At 52.8% G+C, this 7,932-nt stretch overlaps 1 pseudogene; it reads right to left on the bottom strand.

Moving 5' to 3' along the window:
- Positions 1-3,391: 3,391 nt before the first annotated feature.
- LOC144307121 (olfactory receptor 10J1-like) lies at positions 3,392-7,932 on the bottom strand (annotated as a pseudogene).

Genomic DNA, 7,932 nt, shown 5'->3' with positions numbered 1-7,932 from the left:
CTGTGGGTAGCGATTTTAAAAATTAGAAGATGGTGCTTACGTGTTGTTCCTTTTGCTTTTAACCTTCTCAGACTTTGCTCATTTTCAGAGTTCTCGAGGTCAACAGTTTCCCCCTTTCCCCCTCCAGTGGGCTTTTGTGTGTTTGTAATACAGTTAGATTCTTCTGCTTCAGCCTGCATTCTATTCTGGGATCTCACTCTCCTAAAATGATTTTTCTTTCATTTGCATACATTAAGGTTGACTCCACTGCAAAATTCTATGGGTTTTGACAAATGCATAGTGTCGTATCCACCATCATAGTGCCATGCAGAATAGTTTCACTGCCCTCAAAAAATTCCCTATGCTTCCTCCGTGCAACCTTCCCTCCCTCTCGGACCTCTGGCAACCACCGATCCGCGTGCAGTCTCTATAATTTTGCCTTTTACATATACTTATAAATCTGTCTAGGGGCCAGAAATTCAGCACAATCCACCACTGTGCTCTCAGCACTTAGCACCAGACCTTATCTTCTTAACGAAGGGCCAGGCTGGCTTCTGGAGCTCTCAATGCTTTCCTGATTTGTCTGTATGTTGGAGAAAGGTCAAGAAGAAGATGTTACAGCTTGACCTTCCACCAGACACAGTCTTCCTCTGACATCCCCGTTGATTGGCCAGGGGGGAGGCCCCAGTGGCCCTTCCAATGGGGCATAAATTCTTTTCTCTGACAAAAAGGTTCAGGGACAAGGTCTCGTTTTACTTGGGAAATCCGAGGCTCGGGGGTATTCTCTAGCACGTCCTCTCCGTGCTGTGGATCGCCCTGGGTGGTGATACGCTCTGGGTAAACAGAAAATGTCTGCCAGCTGGTACACATTCACGTGCTCTTTTCACCCCCTTTTCAAAGTTAGCCTTATTTGTGCAGCAGAGAGCCTCGCCCCTGTGTCCCTGCTAGGGTTGCTCTCAGAACCTGGTGAGAATAATGGGTGGGAAAGTGACGGGAGGAGACCTCATTATGGAAGAGGTGTTTGCGGTGATGTGATACGGAGTGTGAACGGTGGCCAAGATAACACCAGGGAACCAGAAGGATCCCCCTCAGGGGGTGGATGCAGCCAAGTCTTCTGTGAGTTGCTGGCCCCACTGAGCAGGTCCGGGAAAGGTCTGTGGCCGGTTCCTCCGTAGGGTGAGAAGAGCTGTTGAAGCTTCTGGCTCCAGGATGTCTCCCGGTGAAGCTGTTCCTTTTAGGTGTGGTTTCTGAAACAGCTGGGCGGTGCACGTGCCAGGGGTCCACGGGCTAAGGTGTTGTGGGTGATGCTGCTGGGAGCCGCTCCCCACGGCCGGCCCCAGAGGCCGGGTAACACGCGTGTGTCTCACGGAGCTCCTGCCTGCGGGGCTTCTCCTCGGGCGAGGAGACAGGACTTTATGTAGATCACACACCCAAGCCTGCGCTAGCGCTGAGGTCCTGGTCGCCAGGTGGCAAGCACACTGCGTCCGGCTCCCCGTCACGTTTGCGTCCTGCGGGCTCCGTGGAAGCTCCTCTGCCCCGCACGCCGGGAGCATCCTCCTTCGAGGCAGGCGCGGGGGCTTCCGCATCTGTGTCCCGTCTGGCACAGCCCGTGGCGCGCAGCGAGGACTCCCGGAGTGCCCGGCCAGTGGCCCATGCCCTGTGCCTGCTGGCCTGGCTTCTCTTCATTACATTCCTTCCTGCGCCAATTAGTAACTTCTCCTCATTACTCTGAGCCACTGTCCATCCTAGGGAGCTTCAGGCATCGTTTGATTTTTGTCATGGCTTCTCTAAACCCCAAGAGAGGCCTGGTGTTTCTGTTAGGGTCTGGAGAGCAGATGCAGGTGCTCTGCGGGTTTCTCTCTCATCTTCTGAGTCATGCACCCACCCTCGAATTCCGGTGGAAGGTGTGTCCTGGGGCTATGGTGGCCCATGTCTGAGGTCCAGCCTGGTCACTGATTCAACAGCAGTTCCCCATTCTCCTTCTCTGGGTCCTCGTTTGAGCCACAAGCTCTAGAAACTCCTCCGCCAGCCTCTGCTCCGCGCTCTCTGATTGATTCGGTTTCATCACACATACATAGTTATTTCTGTGTATTACCTCTAAATACTCTACTCACATTTCCTTTCCCCCAATTTTCTTGGCTTAGAGTCTACAGATCCATACAACTTCTTACATGTCTCTGTGTTGCTGGGTAAGGACAGGAGGATGCCAACAATTCACACAAATGCCTCATATACTGAATCCTAGCTTTCCCAAATCTTGGGTGATTTCCACCGTTTTTAAAAGTTAAAGCCAAAATTTCTTCATTCGGTACACCAAGCCCTCACAATCGGACCCCAGCCTAGGCTTCTGGTCCTGTCTCCCTCCACGTCCCCCCGCCCACTGTCCCTGGTGTCAGCACACAGACTAGTTCTTCATCTCCTGAACATTCTTCTTTCTTATCTGTGAATATATAGCTCCTTCTCCTTGGGATTCTTTTCCTCCAACAAATTGCTCATCAGGCGCTCTCCAACAAAGGTTCTAAAGCCAGTTCACATGGTGGGTTACCACCTCCGAGGCTTCCCCAACATCTCCAACACTTGCTCTCCACCCCTCCTCCCATCCTCCTGTAGTGTTTTGTATAATATGACCTGTTACAAAGCATTGAAATCATACTCTTAAATGATTGCCTCTGCTGCTAGAGTTTGAGCTTCTTGAGGCCAGGCACGTAGGGTTTTCTTCATCGGCCTTCCCCAGAATCCGGGACATGGCTCGTTCATTGTTATTGCCCATTACACGCTATCTGAATCAACAACAGCCAAACCCACCCAGGAGGATCTTTGAATGTGCCCTTAAGACTGACAAGATCTGCAATTGTGAGGATCTCTAATTAAACTGTCTATAGTCCATCACCATCTTTAATAAGCAGTTTCGCTAGAAACTAGGATAAGTTGAAGCAGCCAGGAGAGGAAATCTATTTTCCCTTGCTAGCCCATCTGGAGGCCACTCTCCCTATCCACACGGTCACTTGTTACTTGACATGTCATATAAAAACCGATTCTAACAGGGCTCCAAGTTGAGAAGTCCTCATGTTCTTAAGTCAGAAGGGATTGTAGGGGAAAAATACATGTCCTGGGTTCTGCTTTTTCTCTGTTGCCTTCACTAGAAACCAAAAAGTCACTGAAAAATCCGGGGCCCACACTATTTCCTGATCTGTTCTTCAGGCAATTCCTGTCCTCGTTTGTCTAGTTACCCACATAAACAGGGCTAATGCTTTGTTCAGGGGCTTTAAAGTTCTCAGACCCACAGCTGGATGCTCCTGCTGTTCTGCTTCCTTACGGGGCAGGTCTCTGGGAGTCCAGGGCACGTGGCTCTGCTCCTATTCCTGCTAGGAGGAGATGCCGAGAACCTCAGGGGAGCACTTCCCATCTCTCATCAGGAAAGCTTCCTGCCAGTGGCCCAGAGCAGAGCATCCTTGACCTCCTTGTTCCTCAGGGTGTACACCACAGGGTTCAGCAGCAGGGTGATGACTGTGTAGGTCACCGAGGTCAAGCTGGTCCTCATCCCTGGTGTTCTCCGACTTGGGCTTGAGGTAGGCGATGGAGGCGCAGCCATAATGGACAATGACCACGGTGAGGTGGGAGGCGCAGGTGACCCCTGTGCAGAGGGGATCTTGAAGATGGTGGAGATGATGAGGACATAGGAGACGAAGACCAGCCCCATGGGCACCAGGATCACCAGCACACTGATGATCAGAGTCAGGATCTCATTGGCTGTGGTGTCGATGCAGGAGAGCTTCATCACGGGTTGGATGTCACAGAAGAAGTGGGCCACCCTCGTGGCACAGAAGGGCAGCCTGAACACAGATGTCACTTGTGTGATTGCTACCATCAACCCAATGCTGCAGGCTCCCTGCCCCCACCAGCTGGACACGCTTTCTCTTGTTGATAATAACTGAGTATCTCAAGGGGTTGCAGATGGCCATGTAGTAGTCGTAGCCCATGGCCATGAGCAGGAAGCAGTTGTTGATGCCCAAGGTTACAAAAAAGAACATCTGGTTGACACAGCCTGCCTGTGAGATGGCCTGGCTCATACCCACGAGGCTGGAGAGCATCCATGGGAGAATGACAAGGGTGTAGACCATCTCAGAGGCGGACAGCGTGTTCAGGAAGAAGTACATGGGCATGTGGAGGCAACGGTCACGATGACGACGTTGCCACCCTGGGTGAAGGTGTAGAGCACAAGGAACACGGCGAACGGGGTGAGCTGGTGTCCGCGGAAGCTCGAGAAGCCCTGGAAGATCAACCCAGTGCTGGAAGTGTGGTGTCTGTCTCCACTGAGCAGCTGCTAAGCCTGAAATGTGGAAGAGCAGACGCACATCGTGTCAGCAAGGCCGTGGAGGCACATTTCTCAAACTGATTGCATTTAGTTCTCAGCTGTAAACCTGGGGATACATTTCCCAATGCATTCAAGTTAGTCTCTGGGCTTATTTAAAATACTTTTATGCTGTGACCATCTATCATGATTCCCTGTGGTCTCAGATTCTTTTTTTTCCCTTCCTTCGTATTCCCACAACATAACTGCATACGTTCCTGCTTCACCCTACTCTTCCTACTTGACATCTGGAATGCCCCTCCTCTTCCTCTCTTGTTTATCTATTTATTTTTTTCTTTCTTCTCTTGTTTAAATCTTTCCCAGTTCCTTGAGGGCTGATGAAGCGTCGGCCTACCGACACCTGTTATGGCGCGATGTTCTCTTATTTACGTGGACGACCGTCTCCCCGCCAGGGCTGCGCCGTCTGCCCACAAACGCTCTGCAACTGCGTGCCTCCTCCTCCATCTGTGCGTCTCCCCAGCTCGGGATTATGGATGAATTAGAGAATTGAAACCAGTTTAAGGATTGACTGGGGACTTTTTTTTTTTATTTTAAGACTATGAATCGTTACCTTGCCAATCCTTTAGGAAGTAGGAGCAAAGCTGACTCAGGAAGGTCCATCTTGTTCTCAAGGAAGAAAAGGCAGGTCTTAACTGACCACCGTCCTCTGCCCACTGCCCTCCGCAGGATGGAAGTCTGTTGATGGTTTGCAGCACCGACTCACATTACAAACTATGCTACAGCTTCCCCTTCCCTAAACTAAGAGGCAAATTTATAGCCATTGCAGCTTAGTAGGCATACACCCTGTCTGCAGAGGTAGACAAACAATCGTGCCAGGGAAGATGCAGCAAATTCAGGTCTCTCCTCTAAAGCTAAACAGATCCTGAATATGAAAAACAGAGAGAGGCTAAAGATACATCATTGCACTGAAGGATGGGGCTCAGTCCAATTTACGCAATATTTCACATTTTTTGTCCCCTTAGACAATAAGCTCCTGTAGGGAGGGCACTTAAATTATATTCTGATTTGCTTATGCATATTCAGAAAGACTTTTTACATAAAATAAATCACATCAGCGATGAAGGTTAGTAGGCACGGAGACCTCCTTCAAGTTTATAAAAATATACTTAAAAGAAGTTGGCTACCAGCTGTTAATCACTTACACTTGAAACGCTAAGAGAACAGCGGCGACAGGACAGGAGACCGTTCCGAATAGAGAAAGTCACGTGACGCCAACGTTTGTAGCTAAAGACCTTGACCTTCCCTGAGGCCTCTGGGCAGAAAGGCAGCGGTCCAGCCACGGGGCAGCGGGCACATGGGGCACAGCTTCTGAGTGTTGTAGTGACGGATGCGGGTGTGGCCGGCAACCCACTTAGTGTCCTGCCATCCAGGGGATGCTCCTACCCAAGGAAGAACCGTCCTGTTCCAAATACCAGGTGGGGTCTGTCCTGAGGGACTGGAGTCGGGTGGGGGGACAGCTGGCTGGTGCCCACCCGGAGGGGAGGAGGACGGCCGCCGGGCCCCAGCAAGCGGCCTCCACCGAGGGAGCCTCTGATCCCGCCACGGAAATCAAGGGGAAGAAGAGCGAGCCCAACCGCACAGGGGTGGCGGCAGGGGCTGCTCGATACTGCGGCAGATTGAGCCCGCCCGCCGGCAGCAGGCTGCTCTCTTGGTCCCATTTCTGAAGAGCACTTACCTGGTCCTCCTGGGGCAGGGGGGCACGGGGACAGGCCTGCGGCGGTACCTGCCACTGCAGCAGGGGCGGGGGTGGGGCCCCGGGGGCTCGTGGCCTGAGGATGTCCCGAGAGCAGCATCCCTCCCAGGGCCCGGAGGATGCAGATGTTCCATCAGGGCCCGCGTACTGGGTCCCACAGGTGGCAGCTGGGGCCCTCAGGACAGGTTCGTGCTTCAGGTGGAAACAGCCCGTGGCCGCCGTTCACCTGCCCGACCCTAACCACATGGGGCTTCTCCACAGACGGGCCTTGGAAACCCGTAGTTCACAGACTGGGAGACACTCTGGGCACCGCGTGGGTTTGCGGGTGCAGATGCTCAGGCCCCCGCCGGGCCGAGTCTGGTTCTCTCTCGGAGGTAGCAGGGGCGGCCCGGTGGTGCTCGGAGGTGGGCGCCGTGTGCCGGGAGCTGAGGACCATCTGGGGCCACAGGACACGGGAGTGCTCAGTACCTTCGCTGCTCACCCAGGACTCACCCCTTAGTCCCTTCCGTAAACCTCTAGTCTGTTGAGACCCAGGGCCAAGTTTACCTCCAACCCCCGTCCCCATCCAAGACTTCCTGCGACTTAATTCATCTCTGGCTTAGCGTGTTCTTCCCTAAACGTGTGCCCCCCTCTGCGTGCAGAGGCTGGGGATGGAGCACATGCTGCCCCAGCCTCCGAGAAGCTCACTTAGTCCAGGCGACAGCGGTTATAGTGAACCTAATAATACTGCGTGTGAGTGGGACCCGGAGGCTCTGGTCCTGGATTAGACTCTGATCCATCACAGAAAAAATTCTGTAGCATAAAGACCGGGCTACAAAAGGTCTTAGGGATTTGGATTTTACCATTTTTAAGGGCCTCCCAGGTGCTGTCACTCTCTCCTCCCATTCGGGGTCTCAAAGCCCCTTGGTAACTGGCCTTTACAGGGCCACTGGCTCTTACCACCAGCTACTCTGCACCTTCCCCCTGCCTGCCGGTGACTTTGCTTCTTTGTGGGATCGATGTAGCAACTGTGGGAAAGTGATCCGGGGTGGGTGAGAAGGGCCAGGTCAGCCACGGTTTTGATGCCACAGATCAGGTCAGAGATCAGCTGGGATTGATCTAGACGGTGGCAGTGCTCCAGACAGGAGGGACGGACGTGAGAGACATTTGAGGTGAGCCAGGAGGCCTCATAACTGAGCGTGTGGATCAAGGGGGAGAGGAGCGGACCAATCATTTCCTAAACCGCTCTCCTCAGGTGCATTCGTGCCAACTTCTTGACCAAGCTCCAATGTGCATCGCTTCCTACTGGCCCAGATAAGTTGGCCCAAATGACCTCTGTTAATGGTCAGCCACTAGGTGTGACTGGTGGCTGTGGGGTCCCGGCAGAGAGGGAGGAAAGTTGAACAAAATAGCTCAAGGCTTTAAGATGCCTTTGCTTTGGGACAAATTAGGGAGAGTCTGGAAATGGGGCACTTGGGTACATGGTATAAAAATGCGGTACCTGGTGAAAATGAGAGGTTGAGCTTCAGAATCACCGAATACTGAATATTTTAACCCATTCCTGTCTCAGCCCTTCAGATGACCTCCGATGTCTGTGTCATCCCCAACTCGGAGATGAGAGGTTATGAGGGGCACACTGTACCATCCACGGCCCGCCCGCTGGGCTTGGGCGTCAGACAGAAACGAGCACGTGGGGGAGCCACAGAGACGACGCTGGCGGGACAGCAGCTCACCTGCTCTCAACTCCCTCAGCCCCACAGACCATGTTGAGCTCTTACGAGGGCTCCTTTGTGGCATCTCATCAGCTTAGAATTAATCAGGTCCAGACCTACTGGTGATGCGTGAGAAGTGTCATGGGGGTCCCAGAAGTCGGAAGAGGGCTCACCTCGCATTTGGCCGAGGTCAACAT

The sequence above is a fragment of the Canis aureus genome, chromosome 38 (assembly GCF_053574225.1).
Source record: "Canis aureus isolate CA01 chromosome 38, VMU_Caureus_v.1.0, whole genome shotgun sequence".
NCBI classification, from domain to species: Eukaryota; Metazoa; Chordata; class Mammalia; order Carnivora; family Canidae; genus Canis; species Canis aureus.
The sequence above is the reverse complement of the archived record's forward strand: the minus strand, read 5'-3'. Positions and strand labels throughout refer to the sequence as shown.